At 48.7% G+C, this 22,813-nt stretch overlaps 1 protein-coding gene across 2 annotated transcripts in view; it reads right to left on the reverse strand.

Annotated features, from left to right (window-relative positions):
• The window catches only part of LOC125758942 (uncharacterized), a 169,223-nt gene that overhangs the window by 145,608 nt on the left and 802 nt on the right, over positions 1-22,813 (reverse strand). Inside the window, exon 1 of one of the 2 annotated variants that reach the window (XM_049416728.1) lies at positions 17,347-17,499. The exons of the other annotated variant lie outside the window; for it this stretch is intronic. The gene's annotated coding sequence lies outside the window, so the exon portion shown is untranslated. Of the gene's footprint in view, positions 1-17,346; positions 17,500-22,813 lie in introns of those variants that run through there. 2 annotated transcript variants of the gene reach the window in all.

Genomic DNA, 22,813 nt, shown 5'->3' on the forward strand with positions numbered 1-22,813 from the left:
GCCCTCACGCTCGGTGTTGTGTCCATTGCATCTTGCGAGGCGCTGGACACGCGCTCTTGCGAGCGCTGCGTTTGTTTTGAGGGCCTCGCCTCAGAAGACGAGACCTTCGCGCCCCCCAACCCGGAGGTTGGTGGGTCCTTCTTGGATGGCGGAGCAGCACTGGCTGCAACCGCCGAGGGGGCGGGTGGCGTCACCGCCGGCTCACTACGCGTGTGCCGGACAGCCGCCGAAGGCCGTCGTGGCGCTGCCCCCTGACGCGCCACTTCGGCAAAGCTGGTTTCTGTTAGGTAGGACACCTGCCTTCGTGCCTCCTTAAATGAAATGTTTTGTTTTACTTTAATTGTGACAATTTCCTTTTCTTTTTTCCAGCATGGGCATGACCGTGAGTATGCGGCATGCTCCCCATTACAGTTCGCACAGAGAGGAGAGTTTTCACAGGCATCAGATGTGTGTTCTTCAGCACTGCATTTGGCGCAAGTTAGGCGGCCTCGGCAGTTCTGTGAACTGTGGCCGAACCGCTGGCATTTGAAACATCGGAGAAGGTTTGGTTTATATGGCCTAACTCGAAGCTTGATGTACCCAGCCTCGATGGAGTCGGGCAGTACACTTGAATTGAAAGTAAGTATCAGGTGCTTAGTCTGGACTTCTTTGCCATCACGCCTTATCCTAATTCGTTTCACGTTGATGACATTCTGTTCGCTGAAACCCTCCAGGAGTTCAGCCTCCGTCAGCACTAACAAGTCATCATCTGAAACAACGCCACGGGTGGTATTCATGGTTCGGTGTGGGGTTACTATTAAGTTGGTATCCCCAAATTTCGCTAGATTAGGCAGTCTCTCATATTGTTTCTGGTCGCGGAGCTCCAAGAGGAGGTCACCACTTGCCATTCTCGATACTTTATATCCTGGGCCAAAGATTTCGGTCAAAGACTTCGAAACTAGAAAAGGTGAAAGTGTTCGCACTGGTTTGCCGGGTGTGTCAGCGTGGATAACGTGGAATCGGGGGAAAGATACTCTCTGGTGACCAAAAAACTGGAAGACTTCGTCGGTGCGCCCTCTTTTGTGAGGGCGATCAGGGAGTGGGGGGAAGGAGCTAGCCATATGTAAATGTTTATATTTCGGCAGCAGCGCCAGCCACCCACCATGGAGTCCTACAAGGGGACGCTGCAGGGTCTGTAAGCACGGGCCCTGCAGGCGCCAGCTGTACGCCACCACTATAACCGAATATGGTGTATCCAAGGTAGGATAACCACACAGGGTTAACCCTTGCCGCCAGGAAACACGGAAGTCAATGGAAGAGAGTAGAGGACAGGAAAGATTTAAAGTAAGAGAAAAGACGAAGATGTGAGGGGAGAGGCAGGAAAAGGCGACTGCCGATTTCCCCTGGGTGGGTCAGCCCAGGGGTGCCGTCTACGTGAAGCCGGGGCCAAAGGGGTGTGTTGCGTCCGCCGGGGGGCCTTAAAGGTCCAATCACCCGGCGTCGGCTCAACCCCCAGGATCCCCTTTTCCCCGGACACGGCAAAGCCACGTACGGCTAGGCGTGGGAGGGGGTCGAAACCCCCCCGTTAGCTCGGGTCCGTGGTGTCGCTACACACCAAACGCCTGCTTGCGCAGACGCCCCTGCGGGGTATCTTGACTCTGAAACGTAAGAAAATGTTTTCTGGCACACTACTGCGCAGTGTTGTAGGCGTTACTGAAGAAAAGTAACTAAATACGTTACTCGTTACACTATAAAAAAAGGAACGCGTTACCGCCCTACGTTACCTACAAAATAATGTAACGCGTTACCGTTACCGTTACCGAAAAAAAGTAACGGACGTTACATCTGCCGTTACTCCGCAGTCATAAATTTTAAACAATGAGTTTTTGCTGCAGGAACCCGCAATAGGAATTTTTTTAAATCTCAAATTTACGTTTCACATAAAATTTAGATCCCAAACAACGATTATACCCAAAATGCTGCTTTAACGAGAATTATTTGCACAAATGCACTGGACTTTAGCTACGTTATAGTGGCTTAAAGTTGCCTGTAGAATTGCATGTGATGGCTTCTCACTCTGCCACATGGTGAAGCCATTTTTCTCAATGTGACATTATACACACTATGACATTCAATTATTAAAACTATCCGCAAAGAAAGCATCACTGAACTTTCAATAAAGTTTACAGTAATTCTGACGGCGTGCTTCTACTAGCAAAATAGGTGCGCAAATTTTGTAGTAATAAAAGAATGATTTAATGGCCTAGTCACAGAAAAAATATCTGTGAAAATACATTTTTTGTTCACTTTAACCTATATAACCTGTTAACCTGTATAGTGTGTTTAAGATCAGCCTCGTTCGCTTGTCGGTGTCTCGTTCGGTGTCTTTCTCGGTTCGGTGTCTCGTTCGGTTCGCTCGTTCGGTGTCTTTCTAACTGTAGTTGCAGATAGAAAGATAGAAAGATGTGTATAGAGTATAAAATTATGGCAGTGACAAGTGGTGTGATCTATGGGTGTGGGATGAATGACGAGTGAGCATGGTATTTACAAGTGAGAGGCGGGAAAGCAGCACGAATGCTTCCTCAAGGCCTCTGACCCCAAAGGCTGGGAGGCAGGTGCTTCCTTTGATAGAAACCGCAGCAGCAGCCTCAATCATGAGGCCGCGCTACGGGGGGCCTGGAAAAATAACGTTGAAGTTATGTACATCCTTTAAAAATTCGAAGAGAGAATGATATTTAAAAAGTGGTTCTCTGCCAATGAACATACCGGGATGAAGTGGGAACTGCAGGTGTATTGATGAAAAATGCTTTTTTCTGAGAGCGTCTAGTTCCGTGCATTGCAGTAGGGTGTGGAGTACAGTTAGTGGATCGCCACAATGATCACACAAAGGTGGATCGCCTCCGGACAAAGGGCATGAATGTGTACTGTATGTGTGGCCAATCCTAAGTCTGCAGAGTGTAACTTCTGTGTAGCGTGACTTCGATGTAGCGTGTCGTAAGCCTTTTCCATATCGAGGAACACAGAAAGAAAGAACTGCCTGTGGGCGAATGCGTCACGGGTTTGTGCCTCGATACGTAACAGGTGGTCAATGGTGGATCTGCCCTCGCGAAATCCGCACTGGTACGGGTCAAGTAGTCGTTTCCAGGAAATGTGTAAGTCGGCGGTTTATCATCTTTTCGAAAAGTTTGCACAGACAGCTTTTTAGCGCGATGGGCCTGTAACTCGTAACAGAGGATGGATCTTTGCCCTGTTTAAGAATAGGAATGACAATCGCCTCTTTCCATGACGAGGGGAGCTCGCCGGTAAACCAGATGGCGTTATACAGGGAAAGTAAGGTTTTTTTCGTTTCGGCAGGTAGGTTTTTCAACATGTCATATACCACACGGTCAGAACCTGGGGCGGAATTACTGCAGCAACTTAGCGATACGTGTAGCTCTGCTAAGCTGAAAGGTTGGTTAAATGCCTCGTGCTTTGTGCTTTTCCGCTCTAGTTTCTGTTTTTCTATTCTTGTTCTGTATCGTTGGAAGACTTCAGAGTAATGCGCGGAACTGGACACTTGTTCGAAGTGTGCGCCTAGGTAGTTCGCCTGGTCTTCCAAGCTCTCGCCTTCTGTGCTTACTAGAGGAAGTGAATACGCTTGTCTTCCTACTACCCTAGTGACCCTGTTCCAGACTTTACCCTCATGTGTATATGAACTAATGCCTGATAAAAACTTCTGCCAACTTTCTCTTCTAGCCTGTCGGCGCGTCCTCCTGCCTTGGGACTTTATGTTAAAGTTTATAAGGTTCTCTGCTGTCGGAGAATCGCGAAGCAACCTCCATGCCTTGTTTTGCTTGTTTCGCGCAATTCGACAGTCATTATTCCACCATGGGACACGTTGTTTTCGAGACCGTCCGCTTGTTTGTGGGATGCATTTGCTTGCAGCATCGATGAAAAAGGCTACAAAGTAGTCCACGGCAGCTTCTATACTTAAGGTACACATGTCAGTCCAGCTTAAGAGGGTAAGTTGTCGAAACTGTTCCCAATCGGCCGTTTCGGTCTGCCATTTAGGAACCTGTGGAGGACATTAATTTGTTATTGCTGCGCTTAGCTCTATTGGGAAGTGGACACTTCCGTATGGATTCCCAATAACTTTCCAGTTAAGGACTGGAAAAAGGGATGGAGATGTGATGCTGAGGTCTATGGACGAGTAGGTATTGTTGGCGAGGTTATAATATGTTGGCTCTTTACGATTGAACAGACACACGCTGGAAGAGAAGAGAAACTGTTCAATCAGACGACCTCGCGCATCGCAGCGAGTCACCCCACAGACCACTATGCGCATTTAAGTCCCCAAGGACCAGATAAGGTTCCGGCAGTTCATCCACCAAGGACTGGAATTCTTGTTTTTGTAGGTGGTATTGTGGCGGTATGTATAGAGAGCAAATGGTGATGAGTTTATCTAGAAGAACTGCTCGAACAGCCACTGCTTCCAGGGATGTCTGTAGTGGTAGATGTGTACATGCTACTGACTGGTTGACTATAATGGCTACACCGCCGGATGATACCGTGGCATCATCTCGGTCCTTTCGAAAAATGAGGTAGTTTCGTAGAAAGTTTGTGTGTTGTGGTTTTAAATGTGTTTCTTGCACACACAGCACTTTTGGATTGAGTTCGTGAAGGAGTTCTTGAATGTCATCGAGGTTTCGAAGAAGGCCTCGGATGTTCCACTGTAATATTTGTGTGTGCATATTAATCATACAGCGGTGCTGTGTGCACAATAAGGGACTGTGGAGTGTTCAAATGAAATACTGTTTCAGGAGGCAGGACGGTCGTCCGGCCCCGTAATTGGCTTTTTTGTTTTCTTGGCGCGGTCCAGAGAACTGCGCCGGCGTTTCGGCACCAGTGGTGCCGATGCCGTGTCCATTGCCTCCTCGGAGGCACTGGATGCCCGCACGGTCGGGCTAGTGGCTCGAGTTTCGGGCCTCGCCTGGTGAGACGAGGCCTTGAGACCCGACGGCCCTGGAGTCGCCGGTCCCTGTTCGCGAGTTGGCGGTGTAGACTTAACTACTGCCGCCTTGGGGGCAGGCGCCACAGCCGACGGGTCGCTCTGCGCAGACCGAAGTAGTGGCGGCGGCCGATGCGACGCGGCCCCCCGGCGCGCCGCATCAGCGTAAGGTGTGGTGTGAAAAGGTGAGCACCTCTTACGGGCTTCACGGAAAGAAATGTTTTCTTTTACCTTGAGGGTGATTATGTCTTTCTCTCTTTTCCAGTTTGGACAGGATCGCGAGTAGGCTGCATGATCGCCGTCACAATTGACGCAGTGGGGTGTGCTTGTACAGTTTTCAGAGGGATGGCCTTGGCCTCCACATCTTGCGCAAGTTTCTTGACCACGGCAGCTCTGCGAACCATGGCCGAATCGCTGGCATTTGAAGCATCGCCTCGGATTTGGGATGTACGGGCGGACGGCTAGTTTGATGTATCCTGTTTCAATGGTTTGTGGTAGATCGCTGGATGCGAAGGTTAGTGTGAGATGCTTCGTCGCTATTTCTTTGTTGTCGCGTCTGATTATGATTCGCTTCACATCGGTGACATTTTGGTCTTTCCACCCTTCTAGAAGTTCTTGTTCCGATAATTCAAGGAGATCTACCTCTGCGACGACTCCGCGTGTGGTATTCATTGATCGGTGAGGTGAAACAGATATTGGGATGTTGCCAAAGGTTGCTAGACGACCAAGTTTGTCGTAGTGGTGCTTTTCAGGGAGCTCAAGCAGAAGGTCACCGCTAGCCATCTTAGTTACCTTGTAGCCTGGCCCAAAGACTTCGGTCAGAGACTTTGCCACAACAAATGGGGAGATCGATCTAGCTTGTTTGTCTGTAGCTTCACTATGGATTACGTGGAATTTCGGATAGGAGGTTCTCGGTCGGTTGAAACTTGTTAGTTCTTCGGTGCGTACCCTCTTCTGAGGGAGACGATCAAGTAGGCGGGGAAATGAGGGTGTTCCCATGATAGTTTTGTTTGTTTCGGCAGCAATGGCGGCCACCCACCATGGAGTCCAACTAGGGGACGCTGAAGCACTTAGATGTATAAGGCTACAGACGCCAGCCGTACAGTGCCGCTATAACCTAATATAACTACTCAAGCGAGAGTAACTACACAAGGTTAACCCTTGCCGCCAGGAAAAATCGGAAGTAACGAGAAGGGAGGAGTAGACAGGAAAGATTTAAAGTGAGAGAGAAAGACGAAGATGAGGGGAGAGAGACAGGAAAAGGCGACTGCCGATTTCCCCTGGGTGGGTCAGCCCAGGGGTGCCGTCTACGTGAAGCCGGGGCCAAAGGGGTGTGTTGCCTCTGCCGGGGGGCCTTAAAGGTCCAATCAACCGGCGTCGGCTCAACCCCCAGGATCCCCTTTTCCCCGGACACGGCAATGCCACGCACGGCGAGGCGTGGGAGGGGGTCGAAACCCCCCGTTAGCTCGGGTCCGTGGTGTCGCTACACACCAAACGCCTGCTTGCGCAGACGCCCCTGCGGGGTCTTTTCGAAAAGTTTACACAGGCAGCTTGTAAGTGCGATGGGCCTGTAACTCACAACGGAGGATGGATCCTTGCCCTGTTTAAGAATGGGAACGACGATCGCCTCTTTCCAAGACGAGGGGATCTCGCCGGAAAACCAGATGGCATTGTACAAGGACAGTAAGGTTTTTTGCGTTTCGGCAGGTAGGTTTTTGAGCATGTCATATACCACACGGTCGGAGCCTGGGGCGGAACTACTGCAGCAGGTTAGCGATGCCTGCAGCTCAGCTAAGGATGATGATGATATGTGATGTTTATTGGCGCAAGGGCCACTTGATGGCCAAAGAGCGCCAGGTCATAGTAACGAATATGAACAATGATTATGGTAAGCGGCTGTAAAAGGGCCTTAAAATTCCTCGCGCAAAAGGCGGGTAAAACATATATGTATTAAAATCATGAGCGTGACGTGAAATGTATGGGTAGTGGGAATGAATAGCGAGAGAATTAATAGCGTAATGAAACTACGGGTATATGGCATGAGCACGAATGCCTCGTCAACGCCCTTGAGACCAAGGGCTGCGAGGCCTTTGCTTCTTTAAGTGTGACTACCGCAGCAGCAGCCTCTGTTAGGAGGCCACGCTACGGAATGCCTGGGTAGATAACGTGAAAGTTACGAACTTCTTTTAAAAACGTGAATAGTGATTGGTGTTTAAAAACCGGTTCCCTACCGATGAACATTGATGGGTGTAATGGAATTTGTTGTTGGTAGGGCAGTGGAAAGTGTTTTTTCCTAAGTGTGTCTAATTCTTTACACTGTATTAAAATGTGAAGCACGGTTAGTGCTTCACCACATCGTGCACACAAAGGTGGATCTCCACCAGACAGAAGGTGTGTGTGTGTACTATGTGTGTGACCGATTCTGTCTGCAGAGTGTAACTTCCGTGTGGCGTGACCTCGATACTGGCGGCCAATTTCCCAGATGCGGTTTGACAACGTGTAGTTTATTTTGTGTCTGGATGTCCCATGTGCCCTGCCAAAAGGCCCTGAGCTTTCTTTTGAGGAAGGGTTTTAGGTCTAGTGTGGGAATAGCTATGAATGTATTGGGACTGTTTTCGTGGGCGGATGCTGCTAGCTGGTCTGCCAACACGTTGCCTTGAATCTCGCGGTGCCCTGGCACCCAGCACACTACGACATGTTGCTCGAGTGTGTATATCGTGCATAAAAGAGTGTATAGCGAGACAAGTACAGGGTTTTTGTGTTTTTGCAAAGTTTTTAATGCTTTGACCACGCTTAGGGAGTCTGTGTATATAACTGCCTTTTGTAGTTTTAATTGTTTAATGTGTTTAACGGCCACAAGTATCGCGTAAGCTTCTGCTGTGAAGATACTTGAATTAGGGTGCAGAATACCGGAATCGGAAAAGGATGGACCAACGGCTGCGTAAGACACAGAAGTATTGGACTTTGAGGCGTCTGTAAAGAATTCTGGACAAGTGTATTTGTGTTGTAGTTCGAGAAAGTATGTACGGATATGTGCAATAGGCGCGTGTTTCGTTACTTCCACGAAAGATACATCGCAATCTATGAGCTGCCACCGCCACGGCGGTAGTTGTGCAGCGGGAGCCATTAGAGAGTGTTCGAAAAGTGGCACACCCATTTCCTCGGCTAAGCTCCTCATGCGAAGTGAGTAGGGCTGTCTTACCGAAGGACGGTGGTCAAAAAGGGCAGAACTAGATAAATCATTAATTGTGGGGTGTGATGGGTGTTCCTTGTCTGCGTTCACTTTGAGGTAATATAAAAAAGTCATGTAAGATCGCTGCAGGTGGAGCGACCACTCGTTTGCTTCGACATAGAGGCTTTCCACGGGGCTGGTGCGAAAAGCACCCGTAGAAAGACGAATGCCCAAGTGGTGGACCGGGTCGAGCATTTTCAAGGCGCTTGGTGTCGCAGATTGATAGATTATCGCCCCATAATGTAGGCGCGTGCGTATTAGGCTTCTATACAGATTCATCAGACATTTTGTATCACTGCCCCATGATGTTCGCGACAAAACCTTGAGGATATTCATAGCTTTCAGACACTTGTATTTGAGATTTTGTATGTGAGGTACAAAGGTCAATTTCATGTCTAAAATTATGCCTAAAAATTTTTGTTCGGTTTTTACAGGTAGCCGCTGGCCGTGTAGGTGAATGTCCGGATCGGGATGGAGGCCTCTCCTTCTTGAAAATAAGACGCAGGTGCTTTTTTGCGGGTTAAGGCTGAACCCGTTGTCGTCTGCCCATTTGGTTAACTTTTTCAAACTAAGTTGAACTTGCCGCTCGCACATTGTAAGATTGCAGGATTTAAAACCGATTTGAACGTCATCGACATATATGCAATAAAACATGTTACGCGGGATGCACAAACGCAAAGAATTCATTTTGATAATAAAAAGTGTACAACTCAGCACGCCACCTTGCGGCACTCCTGTTTCTTGGACAAATGTTCGGGACAAGACATTGCCCACTCGAACACGGAATGTTCTATAGGATAAGTAACTTTCTATTATATCTAACATTCTTCCACGTACACCTAAGTGGGACAGGTCTCTTAATATTCCAAAGCGCCATGTTGTGTCGTAGGCCCTTTCCATATCGAGGAACACCGAAAGGAAGAATTGCTTATGGATAAAAGCGTCGCGAATTTGTGCCTCGATACGTACAAGGTGGTCAGAGGTAGATCTGCCTTCTCGAAAACCGCACTGGTATGGGTCAATTGATTTGTTTGCTTCGAGGAAATGTATAAGTCGGCGGTTTATCATCTTTTCAAAAAGTTTACACAAGCAGCTTGTTAGTGCGATGGGCCTATAGCTCGCAACGGAGGATGGGTCCTTGTCCTGTTTTAGAATAGGAATAATGATGGCTTCTTTCTAGGTCGAGGGGATCTCGCCGGAAAACCAAACCGCATTATACAGGGAAAGGAGGGCTTCTTGCGTTTCAGATGGAAGGTGTTTTAACATTTCATACACAACACGGTCGGAGCCTGGGGCAGAATTATTGCAGCAATTAAGCCATGCTTGTAGCTCAGCCATGCAGAAAGGTTCATTGTACGCTTCGTGTTTTCTGGACTTGCGATCTAATTTCTGTCTTTCGATTCTTGTTTTGTATCGCTGGAAAGCTTTAGTATAGTGCGACGAGCTGGACACCTGTTCGAAATGTTCGCCGAGGAAGTTTGCCTGGTCTTCCAAGCTGTCGCCTTGTGTGTTAACTAAAGGAAGTGAATGTGCTTGTCGACCTGCTACCCTACCGACCATGTTCCAGACTTTAGCCTCCTGTGTATATGTATTGATACCCGATAAAAACCTCTGCCAACTTTCCTTTCTTGCTTGTCGGCGCGTTCTCCTGCCTTGAGACTTTATGTTTTTAAGTAACTTTCTATTATATCTAACATTCTTCCACGTACACCTAAGTGGGACAGGTCTCTTAATATTCCAAAGCGCCATGTGGTGTCGTAAGCCTTCTCCATATCGAGGAACACCGAAAGAAAAAATTGCTTGTGGACAAAAGCGTCGCGAATTTGTGCCTCGATACGGATAAGGTGGTCAGAGGTAGATCTACCCTCTCGAAAACCGCACTGGTATGGGTCAAGTGATTTGTTTGCTTCGAGGAAATGTATAAGTCGGCGGTTTATCATCTTTTCAAAGAGTTTACAGAGGCAGCTTGTCAGTGCAATGGGCCTGTAGCTCGCAACGGAGGATGGGTCCTTGCCCTGTTTTAGAATCGGAATGATAATGGCTTCTTTCCAGGCCGATGGAATCTTGCCGTAAAACCAAACAGCATTATAAAGTGAAAGGAGGGCTTTTTGAGTTTCAGATGGCAAGTGTTTCAGCATTTCGTATACAACACGGTCGGAGCCTGGGGCGGAATTATTGCAGCAATTAAGCGATGCTTGTAGCTCAGCTATGCTGAAAGGTTCATTGTATGCTTCGTGTTTTGTGGATTTGCGCTCTAGTTTCTGTTTTTCGATTCGTGTTTTGTATCGTTGGAAAGTTTCAGAGTAGTGCGACGAGCTCGACACCCCTTCGAAGTGTGCGCCTAGGAAGTTCGCCTGGTCTTCCAAGCTGTCGCCTTGTGTGTTTACTAGAGGAAGTGAATATGCTTGTCGACCTGCTACCCTGCTAACCATGTTCCACACTTTGGCCTCCTGTGTATATGAATTAATGCCCGATAGAAACTTCTGCCAACTTTCCCTTCTTGCCTGTCGGCGCGTTCTCCTGCCTTGAGACTTTATGTTTTTAAAACTGTCGAGATTCTCGGCTGTCGGGGAGTCTCTAAGCAACCTCCATGCTTTGTTTTGTTTTTTGCGTGCATTTTGACACTCAGTGTTCCACCACGGGACACGTCGTTTCCCGGGCAATCCAGTTGTTTGTGGGATGCACTTAGTTGCAGCATCCGTGAGAAAAGCTGTGAAGTACTCTACGGCTCCATCTATGTTTAAACCACACATATCAGTCCAACTTAAGCTAGAAACTTTGCGAAACTTTTCCCAATCGGCTTTTTCAATGTTCCATTTCGGAAACTGTGGGGGGCATTCATACGTTATCGGTGCGCTCAGAACTATTGGAAAGTGGTCGCTTCCATAAGGATTATTACCGACTTTCCATTTGAATAAAGGTAGAAGTGATGGAGATGTAATGGTGAGATCTATGGACGAGTAGGTATTGTTAGCGAGGTTATAATATGTTGGCACTTTCAGATTCAACAGACACGCACCGGAAGAGAAGAGGAACTGTTCAATCAGACGACCTCGTGCATCGCAGCGAGAGTCTCCCCATAGACTGCTATGTGCATTAAAGTCCCCAAGGACCAGGTAAGGTTCTGGGAGTTCATTTATTAAAGACTGAAATTCATGTTTTTGCAGTTGGTAGTGTGGTGGTATGTAGAGCGAGCAAATGGTGACGAGTTTGTTCAAAAGAACCGCTCGAACAGCCACTGCTTCAAGGGACGTTTGGAGTGGTAAGTGTGTACATGCTATTCCTTGATTAACTACAACGGCTACACCACCGGATGACGCCGTGGCATCTTTCCGGTCCTTTCGGAAAATAATGTAACTACGTAGGAAGTTGATGATATGTGGTGTTTATTGGCGCAAGGGCCAAGAGATGGCCAAAGAGCGCCAGTTCATGGGACAAAGGATGAGAACAATGGTTGCGCTAAGTAGCTGTATAAGGGCTTTAAAATTCCTTGCGCTAAAGGCGGGTAAAACATATATATATATACATTAAAATCATGAGAGTGACGTGAAATATGTGTAGTGGAATGAATGACAAGTGGTCGCAAGAATAAAACTGAAGATATGACATCAGCACGAATGCCTCGTCAATGCCCTTGAGCCCAAGGGGCGCGAGGCAAGTGCTATCTTTAATGTATTCCCCGCAGCAGCGACCTCCGCTTAGAGGCCGTGCTACGGTTCACCTTGATATATGACATGAAAACTCTGTACATCGTTTAAAAGAGCAGACAGTGACTGATATGTAAAAAGCGGGTCCCTACCGATGAACATTGAAGGATGAAGTGGAAATTGCTGTCGGTAGGGTAATGAAAAGTGTTTTTTTTCTTATAGCATCGAGTTCCTTGCACTGGATGAGGACGTGAAGGACAGTGAGTGGCTGCCCACATCTATCACACAAAGGTGGTTCGCCACCGGACAGAAGGTGTGTGTGTGTACTGTATGTGTGACCGATCCTAAGTCTGCAGAGTGTAACTTCTGTGTGGCGTGATTTTGATATTGGCGGCCAATTACCTAGATGCGGTTTGACAACGTGTAGCTTATTTCGTGTATGCATATCCCATGTGGTCTGCCAAAAGGCTCTGAGCTTTCTTTTCAGGAAGTGTTTTAAGTCTAGTGGGGGAATACCTAAGGATCTATTGTGACTGTTTTCGTGGGCGGATGCTGCTAGCTGGTCCGCCAACACGTTGCCTTGAATCTCGCGGTGCCCTGGCACCCAGCACACTACGACATGTTGTTCGAGTGCGTAGATCGTGCTTAAGCGAGAATACAGCGAGACAAAGACGGGGTTTCTGTGTCTTTTCAGAGTTTTTAAAGCTTTTACCACGCTTAGAGAATCTGTGTAAATCACTGCCTTTTGTAGTTTTAATTGTTGAATGTGTTTAACGGCCGCAAGTATCGCGTAAGCTTCTGCCGTGAAGATACTTGATTCAGGGTGTAGAATACCGGAATCCGTAAAGGATGGCCCAACGGCTGCGTAAGACACAGAAGTATTGGACTTTGAGGCGTCTGTAAAGAATTCTGCACAAGTGTATTTGTGTTGTAGTTCAAGGAAGTATGTACGGATATGTCCAATAGGCGCGTGTTTCGTTACTTCCATGAAAGAAAGATCGCAGTCGATAAGCTGCCACCGCCACGGCGGTAGTTGTGCAGCGGGAGCCAATAGACAGTGTTCGGAAAGTGGCACACCCGTTTCCTCAGCTAAGCCCCTCACACGAAGTGAGTAGGGCTGTCGCACCGAAGGACGGTGGTCGAAAAGGGCAGAACTAGATATATCATTAATTGTGGGGTGTGAGGGGTGTTCGTTGTCTGCGTTCACTTTGAGATAGTATAGAAACGACATGTAAGATCGCTGCAGGTGGAGCGCCCACTCGTTCGATTCGACGTAGAGGCTTTCCACGGGGCTGGTGCGAAAAGCACCCGTAGAAATACGAATGCCCGAGTGGTGGACAGGGTCAAGCATCTTCAACGCGCTTGGTGTCGCAGACTGATAAATTATCGCCCCATAATCTAGACGCGTGCGTATGAGGCTTTTATAGAGATTCAACAGGCACTTCTTGTCACTACCCCACGTAGTGCGTGACAATACCTTTAGAATGTTCATGGTTTTTATGCACTTGTTCTTTATATACTTTATGTGTGATATGAAGGTAAGTTTCGCGTCTAGAATTACGCCGAGGAATTTATACTCCGTTTTCACAGGTAGCCGCTGACCATGCAGATCAATGTCTGGATCGGGATGTAGGCCTCTCTTTCTTGAGAATAATACGCAAGTACTTTTTTGCGGGTTAAGGCTGAACCCGTTCTCGTCTGCCCATTTGGTTACCTTGTTTAAACCAAGCTGCACCTGCCGCTCGCACATTGAAAGGTTGCAAGATTTATAACCGATCTGCACGTCGTCGACATATGTGCAATAAAACATATTCCGTGGAATACACAGACGTAGGGAATTCATTTTTATAATAAAAAGTGTGCAACTCAGGACACCACCTTGCGGCACTCCAGTTTCCTGGACAAATGTTCGGGACAAGACATTACCCACTCGAACACGGAACGTGCGATTGGACAAATAGCTTTCGATTATGGTCAGCATCTTTCCTCGGACACCTAAGTGGGATAGGTCTCTTAATATTCCAAATCGCCATGTGGTGTCGTAGGCCTTTTCCATATCGAGGAACACCGAAAGGAAGAATTGCTTGTGAACAAAAGCGTCGCGAATTTGTGCCTCGATACGGATAAGGTGGTCAGAGGTAGATCTACCCTCTCGAAAACCGCACTGGTATGGGTCAAGTGATTTGCTGGCTTCGAGGAAATGTAGGAGCCGCCGATTTATCATTTTTTTCAAAAACCTTGCACAGACAACTTGTTAGGGCTATTGGCCTGTAACTGGAAACTAAGGATGGGTCCTTACCCTGATGGCTTCTTTCCAGGCCGAGGGGATCTCGCCGGAAAACCAAACTGCATTGTACAGGGAAAGGAGGGTTTTTTGGGTTTCAGAAGGCAGGTGTTTCAACATTTCATATACAACACGGTCGGAACCTGGGGCGGATTTATTGCATGAGTTCAGCGATGCCTGTAGCTCAGCTAAGCCGAAAGGTTCATTGTATGCTTCCTCGTGTTTTGTGGATTTGCGCTCTAGTTTCTGTTGTTCGATTTTTGCTTTGTGTCGTTGGAAAGCTTCCGTGTAGTGTGACGAGCTCGATACCTGTTCGAAGTGTGCACCTAGGAAGTTCGCCTGGTCTTCCAAGCTGTCACCTTGTGTGTTTACTAGGGGAAGTGAATGCGCTTGTCGGCCTGCTACCCTACTAACCATGTTCCAGACTTTAGCCTCCTGTGTGTATGAGTTAATTCCCGATAAAAATTTCTGCCAACTTTGTCTTCTTGCCTGTCGGCGAGTTCTCCTGCCTTGTGACTTTATGTTTTTAAAGCTGTCCAGATTCTCGGCTGTCGGCGAGTCCCGAAGCAGCCTCCATGCTTTATTTTGTTTTTTGCGCGCGTTTCGACACTCAGTGTTCCACCATGGCACACGTCGTTTGCCGGGCAGTCCAGCTGTTTGTGGGATACACTTCATTGCGGCATCAATCAAAAAAACTGTAAAGTAGTCTACAGCTTCATCTATGCTCAAAGCATGCATGTTGGTCCAACTTAAGAAAGCCATTTTACGAAACTGTTCCCAATCGGCTTTGTCAATTTGCCATTTGGGAACCTGTGGAGGACATCCATTAACTATTGGGGTGCTCAGAACTATAGGAAAATGGTCACTTCCATAGGGATTATTAATGACTTTCCATGTTAGAAGGGGCAGAAGTGATGGAGATGTGATGCTGAGGTCTATGGACGAGTAGGTATTGTTCGCAAGGCTATAGTATGTTGGCTCTTTTTTATTCAAGAGACACGTGCCAGAAGAGAAAAGGAACTGTTCAATTAGACGACCTCGCGCATCGCAGCGGGAGTCACCCCATAGACAGCTATGCGCATTAAAGTCCCCAAGTACAAGGTAAGGTTCAGGGAGCTCATCTATTAAAGACTGAAATTCATGTTTTTGCAGCTGGTAATGTGGAGGTATATATAGAGAGCAAATGGTGACGAGTTTGTTCAAAAGAACCGCTCGAACAGCCACTGCCTCAAGGGAAGTTCGAAGAGGTAAATGTGTGCATGCTACTCCTTGGTTAACTATAACCGCTACACCCCCGGATGGCGCGATGGCATCATCCCGGTCCTTCCGGAAAATAATGTAGCTGCGTAGAAAGTTCGTGTGTTTGGATTTTAAGTGTGTTTCTTGTACACACAGCACCTTTGGTGTATGTTTGTGTAAGAGTTCTTGGACATCGTCGAGATTTCTAAGCAGTCCTCTCACGTTCCATTGTATAATTTGTGCTTCCATATTGGATGTCAGGTAGTGCTGTGTGTACGAGAAGGAAGTGGGTGTTGTTTAGGTCGAAATTTAGAGCTCAAGCAGCAGGGCCGTCGTCGGGCCCCATTATCGGCTTTTTGGTTTTCTTAGCGCGCTCCAGGGAGCTACGCCGCTCTTTCGGTACCACAGGCACCGGAGTTGTGTCCATTGCCTCGTTTGAGGCACTGGACGCCCGCGTATGCGAGCTGCTGGCTTGTTTGTCCGACCTCGCCTGGCGAGGCGTGGTCGTGAGACTCGACGACCCTGGAGTCGCCGGGATCTCTGGCTTGCAGGTGGGGACTTCGCCTGGTGTGACGAAGTCTTGGACGCCACCGAGCCGGAGGGCGATGTGCTCTCCTTGGCCTCTACGGTGCCGGAGCTTGTAGTGGCCGCCGGTGTGGTCAGATTCAGAGTAGACGGGGCAGCCTTCGCTGCTCCCACCATGGGGGCGGGTGGCGTTTGCCTCGGCACGCTGCGAGTGGTCCGGGCAAACGCGATAGGCCGTTGTGGTGCTGCCCCCCGTCGCACCACTTCGGCAAAAGATGTTCTTGCTGGAAATGACGATGAAACTCGCTGTCGTGCTTCTCGGAACGTTATGTTTTCTTTTACTTTTATCGTGAGTATTTCTTTCTCTTTCTTCCAGGCCGGGCAGGCCCTGGAGTACGCAGGGTGATCACCTTCACAGTTCGCGCAGTGAGTCCCATCACCAGCGCAGTCATCAACAGAATGACCCGTCGTTCCGCATTTTGCACAGGTGAGCTGCCCTCGGCAGCTTTGAGACGCGTGACCAAATCTTTGACATTTAAAGCATCGCCGCGGGTTTGGTATGAAAGGTCGTACAGCAAGCTTGACGTAGCCGGTTTCAATGTTTTCGGGTAGTGTGCTGGAGGCAAAAGTAAGTATCAAATGCTTGGTCAGTATTTCGGTGTTGTCGCGCCTTATCTTGATCCTTTGGACATGAGTGACATTTGAATCTTTCCATCCATCTAGTAGTTCTTCCTCGCTGAGGCCAATGAGGTCCTCATCGGACACTACACCTTTGACAGTGTTCATGGTCCTGTGCGCGCTCACAGAGACGGGGATGTTTCCAAACGCGACTAGATGTGACAAATTAATGTACTGTTCCTTGTCTTTTAATTCGAGGAGTAGGTCCCCGCTTGCCATCCTTGTGGCCTTATATCCCGTTCCTATGGTGTCTTTCAAGCACTTAGCAACAAGAAAAGGTGAAATGGCTCTAGCTTTTTCAGATGTTTGTTCACAGTGAACCACGTGGTATTTCGGAAAATTGTCATTGTTTTTGGGCCAGAAGAATTGGGATGCATCGGTGCGTACCCTTTTTGGGGCACGATCGGTGGAAGAGGGGTTCGAGGGTCCCATGGAAAAAGTCGCTTGTTCGGCAACGGCGCCTACCACCCACCACGGAGCCCAACAGGGGGACGTGGCAGAACATACGAAAAGTCTGCGCAACGCCAGCAGTACGCCGTCACTATAACCTAATATGGTCTACCCAAGGTTGGGAGCCACACACGGTTAACCCTTGCCGCCAGGAAAAATCGGAAGTAACGAGAAGGGAGAAGTAGACAGGAAAGTTTAAAAGTGAGAGAGAAAGACGAAGATGAGGCGAGAGAGAGAGACAGGAAAAGGCGATTGCCGGTTTCCCCTGGGTGGGTCAGCCCAGGGATGCCGTCTACGTGAAGCCGGGGCCAAAGGGGTGTGTTACCTCTGCCGGGGGGCCTTAAAGGTCCAATCACCCAGCGTCGGCTCAACCCCCAGGATCCCCTTTTCCCCGGACACGGCAAAGCCACGCACGGCTAGGCGTGGGAGGGGTCGAAACCCCCCGTTAGCTCGGGTCCGTGGTGTCGCTACACACCAAACGCCTACTTGCGCAGACGCCCCTGCGGGGAACTACGTAGGAAGTTGGTGTGTTTCGATTTTAGGTGTGTTTCTTGTACACACAGCACTTTTGGTGAGTGTTTGTGTAATAGTTCTTGGACATCGAGATTTCTAAGGAGTCCTCTGACGTTCCATTGTATGATTTGTGTTTCCATATTGGAAGTGAAGTAGTGCTGTGTGTACGAAAAGGAAGTAGCTGTTTTTCAAACGGAAAGTTGGAACTTAAGTAACAGAGCCGTCGGCGGGCGCTGTTATCGGCTTTTTTGTTTTCTTGGCGCGCTCCAAGGAGCTACGCCTCTCTTTCGGTACCAGGGGTACCGGAGTTGTGTCCATTGCCTCGTGTGAGGCACTGGACGCCCGCGTACGCGAGCCGCTGGTTTTTTTTCCGACCTCGCCTGGCGAGGCGTGGTCGTAAGACCCGACGACCCTGGAGTCGCCTGGATCAGTGGCTTGGTAGGTGGAGCAGTCTTGACTGCTGCCACCATGGGGGCAGCCGCCACGGTCGGTGGCTCACTTTGCGTGGGCCGGGACAGTGGCGGTGGCCGATGCGACGCTGCCCCCTGACGCGCCGCATCAGCATAGGTTTGGCCGTGAAAGGCCGAGCACCTGCGTGCTTCCTTGAATGAGATGTTTTCTCGAACCTTCAATGAAATGATGTCTTTTCCTTTTTCCAGTTTGGGCAGGCACGTGAATACGCAGCGTGGTCGCCGTCGCAGTTCACACAGTGTGGTGTTTCGTTACAGGTGTCCGAGGCATGGCCTTGGACACCACATTTCGCACAGGTAGGTCGACCACGGCAGCTCTGAGATCCGTGGCCAAATCTTTGACATTGAAAACATCTGCGGGGGTTCGGGATGTATGGTCTAATAGCTGTTTTTGTGTACCCGGTTTCAATGCTCTGTGGCAGTTCACTTGTAGAAAAGGTCAGTATTAAGTGTTTAGTGGGAATTTCTTGGTTATTTCTCCTGATTATAATTCGTTTCACATTGGTCACGTGCTGATCTTTCCAGCCTTCTAGGAGTTCCGTCTCAGTAAGATCAAGGAGGTCTGTATCTGACACGACGCCACGTGCGGAATTCATTGATCGATGGGGTGTGACAGTGATGGGGATTTCGCCGAAAGTTACGAGGTTCTTTAATTTATCAAACTGTATTTTGTCATGAAGTTGGAGAAGGAGGTCGCCACTGGCCATTTTTGTAACTTTATAACCAGCACCTAAGGTAGCTGTCAGTGTTCTGGATACTACAAATGGGGACACGGTTCTAGCTGTTTTGTCAGTCTTTTCACAGTGCACTACGTGATAGGTAGGGAATATTTCTTTTGGTCGGCTTAGAAAGTTCAGGTCTTCGGTGCGTACACGCTTTGAAGCGGCACGATCGCTTATTAATGGGAATGCTCTATGCATAATAATGGAAAATGATTCAGCAGCAATGGCGGCCACCCACCACGGAGCCCAACATGGGGACGCTACAAGATTCACGGAATTGAAAACATGCAGACGCCAGCCGTACACCGCTGCTATAACCAAATGCGCATAGACCAAGGTTGGCTACTTGCACAAGGTTAACCCAAGCCACCTATGAAAATTGCGAAGTAACTGAAGGGAATAGGAGACAGGACAGCGACGAAAGAAGATAGGAAAGTGAAAGATCAGAGAGGGGGATAGGAAAAGGTGACCGCCGATTTCCCCTGGGTGGGTCAGCCCAGGGGTGCCGTCTACGTGAAGCCGGGGCCAAAGGGGTGTGTTGCCTCTGCCGGGGGGCCTTAAAGGTCCAATCACCCGGCGTCGGCTCAACCCCCAGGATCCCCTTTTCCCCGGACACGGCGAAGCCACGCACGGCTAGGCGTGGGAGGAGGTCGAAAACCCCCCCGTTAGCTCGGGTCCGTGGTGTCGCTACACACCAAACGCCTGCTTGCGCAGACGCCCCTGCTGGGGCAGCTCAGCTAAGGAGAAAGCTCTGTTGTACGCATCGTGTTTTGTGGATTTGCGCTCTAATTTCTGTTTTTCTATTGTTGTCTTGTAGCGTTGGAAAGCCTCGGAATAGTGCGACGAGCTGGACACTTGTTCGAAATGCGCGCCTAGGAAGTTTGCTTGCTCTTCTAAGCTGCCGCCTTGTGTGTTTACTAGAGGCAATGAATGTGTTTGTCGTCCTTCTACCCTACTAATCATGTTCCACAGTTTGCCTTCTTGTGTGCCAACTCTCCCTTCTAGCCTGTCGGCGCGTTCTCCTGCCTTGAGACTTGATATTCTTAAAATCTGTAAGATTCTCCGCTGTCGGGGAGTCGCGAAGCAACTTCCATGCTTTGTTTTGTTTCTTACGCGCATTTCTGCACTCCTTGTTCCACCATGGAACTCGTCGTTTTCCAGAGTATCCACTTGATTGTGGAATACATTTGGTTGCGGCATCAATCAGAAATAATGTAAAGTATTCTACAGCTGCGTCTATGCTTAAGGAAGACATGTCCGTCCAACTTAACAGTGTAACTTTCCGAAACTGTTCCCAATCGGCCTTCTCAATCAGCCATTTTGGAACCTTAGGGGGACATTCATTTGTAATTGGTGTGTTCAGAAGTATTGGAAAATGGTCACTTCCGTAAGGATTATTGATAACTTTCCATTCAACTAGGGGCAGAAGTGATGGAGACGCTATGCTGAGATCTATAGACGAGAATGTTCTGTTTGCAAGGCAATAATATGTTGGTAGTTTTAACACGAAAGTGTTTTATGCCGGGGTCGACCAAGACTTCAGTGACGTATTTCCGTCACGGAAATGACGTCGAAAAAATATACACAATCAGATGGCAAAGAAAAAAGCTACCGTCAACGGGCATCGAACCCACGACCGCTCTGTCCGCAACAACAGATGCTGGGCACGCTATCCACTGCGCCACGGTCACATACTCTGGAGGCTTTACGAACGCGCCTTTTATATCTACCACTCTCCCGGTCGGCGGTGTGGTGTTGACCTCTGGGAGTGCTAAGGTAAAGTAATTCGTCATTGTTGCGGCCTCCGCGACTAGCACCTGCAACGCGTTTACGTGTCCGTCCCATTCGGCGCGTTTTCAATAGAAGTTGAATTTTGTCAATGCCTTAACACACCGCGAGGTGGCGACCTCTGCCCAAGCGTCGTAAAAGCGTCAGCGTCGGCGTCGCTCACAGCGACACGTTAATTCACAACCACACATATGGCATCTTCGGCTGAGCCGCACTGGCACCGTCGCGGTGGAAGGGAAGTTACGTCAAACACCGCCCGAGTTTCAGGCCCCGCTACGGCCCAGACGAACGTGTGAGCCAGGGAACTCGAATCTGCGACAGCAGCGCCGTCTGCGAGACGCGCACAGCAGTCGAAATTCAGCAGACGACATTTTGCAACGGCGGATTTGCACTGGAATTGAGAGCGCGAACGACGGAAAACCAGACGATTAGACACGCTTGCGAGACGCTGTGCGTCCAGCGTGAACTCGCCTGCTCTACACGCACTTTTGCTGCGTCAGTTTTGCACAAACTCGACGAAGGTTGGTAGTTTCTGCATCGTCTTTGCTCTCCGGTGAAATCCCGACAGCAAAAGTAGCCTTGTGTGAGCACGGCCGGACGATTTACAGCGCACGCGTGTTTTACCTCCAGTCAGGCCGTGTTCTGCTGCAGCGCCAGCTGTAAATTGCGCCTGCATTGATGGAACGTCGCAGCTGATGATGATGATGATGATATGTGGTGGTTAATGGCGCAAGGGCCAATTGATGGCCAAAGAGCGCCAGTTCATGAGACAAAGGATGTGAGCAATGGTTGCGGTAAGTAGCTGTAAAGGGGCCTTAAAATTCCTCGCGCTAAAGGCGGGTAAAACATATATATATATATATTAAAATCATGACAGTGACGTGAAATATGTGTAGTGGAATGAATGGCAAGTGGTCGCAAGAATAAGACTATGAAGATATGACGTCAGCACGAATGCCTCGTCAATGCCCTTGAGTCCAAGGGCCGCGAGGCAAGTGCTGTCTTTAACGTATTCACCGCAGCAGCGACCTCTGTTTAGAGGCCGTGCTACGGATCACCTTGATATATGACATGAAAACTCTGTACGTCGTTTAAAAAAGCAGACAGTGACTGATATGTAAAAAGCGGGTCCCTACCGATGAACATTGAAGGATGAAATGGAAATTGCTGCCGGTAGGGTAATAAAAAGTGCTTTTTTCTGATGGCATCGAGTTCCTTGCACTGAATGAGGACGTGAAGGACAGTGAGTGGCTGACCACATCTATCACACAAAGGTGGCTCGCCACCGGACAGAAGGTGTGTGTGTGTACTGTATGTGTGACCGATCCTAAGTCTGCAGAGTGTAACTTCTGTGTGGCGTGATTTTGATACTGGCGGCCAGTTACCGAGATGCGGTTTGACAACGTGTAGCTTATTTCGTGTATGCATATCCCATGTGGTCTGCCAAAAGGCTCTGAGCTTTCTTTTCAGGAAGTGTTTTAGGTCTAGTGGGGGAATAGCTAAGGATGTATTGTGACTGTTTTCGTGGGCAGATGCTGCTAGCTGGTCCGCCAACACGTTGCCTTGAATCTCGCGGTGCCCTGGCACCCAGCACACTACGACATGTGTTCGAGTGCGTATATCGTGCATAAAAGAGTATACAGCGAGACAAAGACGGTGTTTTTGTGTCTTTCAGAGTTTTTAAAGCTTTTACCACGCTTAGAGAATCTGTGTAAATAACTGCCTTTTGTAGTTTTACTTTTTGAATGTGTTTAACGGCCGCAAGTATCGCGTAAGCTTCTGCCGTGAAGATACTTGATTCAGGGTGTAGAGTACCGGAATCTGTAAAGGATGGCCCCACGGCTGCGTAAGACACAGAAGTATTGGACTTTGAGGCGTCCGTAAAGAATTCTGCACAAGTGTATTTGTGTTGCAGTTCAAGGAAGTATGTACGGATATGTGCAATAGGCGCGTGTTTCGTTACTTCCATGAAAGAAAGGTCGCAGTCTATAAGGTGCCACCGCCACGGCGGTAGTTGTGCAGCGGGAGCCAATAGACAGTGTTCGAAAAGTGGCACACCCGTTTCCTCAGCCAAGCCCCTCACACGAAGTGAGTAGGGCTGTCGCACCGAAGGACGGTGGTCGAAAAGGGCAGAACTAGAATAAATCATTTATTGTGGGGTGTGAGGGGTGTTCTTTGTCTGCGTTGACTTTGAGATAGTATAGAAACGACATGTAGGATCGCTGCATGTGGAGCGCGACCACTCGTTCGTTCGACGTAGAGTGCTTTCCACGGGGCTGGTGCGAAAAGCGCCCGTAGA

This window comes from Rhipicephalus sanguineus, chromosome 6 (assembly GCF_013339695.2).
Source record: "Rhipicephalus sanguineus isolate Rsan-2018 chromosome 6, BIME_Rsan_1.4, whole genome shotgun sequence".
Taxonomy (NCBI): domain Eukaryota; kingdom Metazoa; phylum Arthropoda; class Arachnida; order Ixodida; family Ixodidae; genus Rhipicephalus; species Rhipicephalus sanguineus.